Source organism: Vespa crabro, chromosome 5 (assembly GCF_910589235.1).
Source record: "Vespa crabro chromosome 5, iyVesCrab1.2, whole genome shotgun sequence".
Classification (NCBI taxonomy): domain Eukaryota; kingdom Metazoa; phylum Arthropoda; class Insecta; order Hymenoptera; family Vespidae; genus Vespa; species Vespa crabro.
In genome coordinates, this window is record NC_060959.1 from 3,445,645 (window position 1) to 3,447,723 (window position 2,079).

The window sequence follows — 2,079 nt, forward strand, 5'->3', positions numbered from 1 at the left end:
AAAGTCCTTCGTTTGTTTCTTTTTCTTCTTTTTTTTTCTTATATAGTGAGTATAAAAGAGCGTGAATAAAGTTTATTAAAACGCTATTAAGAAGCCGCTGGGAGTAGTGCAATGTTAATAACAGACGGGGGAGAGCAAGAGAAAGAGAGCAAGAGAGAGAATGAGTGTGAGTGTAATAGTTAAATAAAAGAGAGAGAGAGAGAGAAAATATGCAAGCGAATGGACGATGAGAGACGAGTAAAATTCGAGTCCTCTTTAAAGGACTAACATATATACATATACACGCAAAAGAGAATACGTGTAATTTCACGTATGCACATATAACATACACAAACACACACACACACATTCACACACATAAATACACACAATTCTCTACGTGTCTATGTATATATACGTATATATATATATATATATATATATATATATATATATATATATTTATTTAACGATTTATTTAGCACGGAGCTTTGTACGTTTATAAGTGTTCTTTTTTATATAATTGTCTTATTTCTTTTTTTTTCATTGTATTCTTGGGGTTGTCATGTGCTACCATCGACGCGTAAAACAAACGAATGAATTTAAAAGAAACAAAAAATAAACGCAAAAGCTAAAAAGCAATTTAATCATGTGAATTATATTATAGAGAGAAAAAATGAAACCATCCAAAAAAGAAAAAAGAAAAAAGAAAAGAGAAAGGAAAAAATATGAGGCAAGAAATAGAATTTTGAAAGTATCTAAAGTTTTTTCTAACTATCCAGCGAAGAAAATTGTGTCGATCACTTCGTTGTTATATTTATGTATAAAATACTATATACTTACGTGCGAGAATGTCTCAAGATCTCGCTTCTACAACCTTTTCCTAAAAATCTTTTTTTATTTTTATTTTTTTCTTTTCTTTTCTTTTTTTTTTAATTCCTTCTTTTTTCTTCTTTGTTTTATCCATATATGTTCGAATCGTTCTTTTTTTATCTTTTTTTTTTCAAAATCGACGACAAAACTTTTTCGTGTCGTAGATTTTAATTAAATGGACTTAGAATAGATTCGTCGACGAGTCGTCCTTGGAAAAGGGGGATGTATTTTCGAAAATAAAAAAGAAGATAAAGTCAAATAAAAAGGGATGAGAAATGAAAATGAATGAGAGTGATATGAATGAAGTGAGAGAAATAAATTCGTATAAAACATTTGCGTAGAACAAAAAAGAAAAGAAAAAAGAAAAAAACAATCACCGTCTGGTCTTATCTTTTTCGGAAAGGTAGTCCCCCTTTTCTATTTTTTTCTCTTTGCTTCCATTCACACGAAAGTGACAGATTCCTCCTCGTTCATTATTTCTGAACTGGCGAGACGAGACATCTTCAGTAAAAGAAGAGAAAAATAATTAGAGAATTTTTTTTGTTATTGCCGTAAACTCGTAGATTTTTTTTATTAAGAAGAAATAGAGGAGAACAGATAGATATGTATTATAAGCGAATAATAAAAATAGGAGAAAGAGGAGGAATGAAAATATACCGTGGGAATAGAGAGAGAGAAAAAGAGAGAGAGAGAATTGAGAGAAAGAGAGAGAGAGAGAGAGAGAGAGAGAGAGAGAAAGAAAGTGTGTATAACTGTTTTAATCAATGATTACTCTTAGCTATTAGCGTTTAGGTATCGATATATATATATATATATATATATATATATATATATATATATATATATAATATAATAGGAATAGGAAGATTACCAGACGATCGATCAATCTCGAGCTCGCACGATATGAGTCGAGTGCGTTCACCGTCGCTAGCCAATTTGCATCCTATCGATCTTTTTTGATCCGTTCATTTTTCTAAATAATCTCTATATTATATAGCGTTTAATGTGAATGTGTATATTCTATGTTTAGAAAAAAAGAGAGTATGAGCGAGTATATGCATGTGCGATGTGAGAAAGAGAAAAAGAATGAAAGAAAGAGCAAAAGAACGAGAGAGAGAGAGAGAGAGAGAGAGAGAGAGAGAAAAGAGAGAAAGACATTTTTCTACACACGATAAATTCTTTAAGGAAAGAAAAAAAGAAAACAAAAAACAAAAAAAAAACAATAAT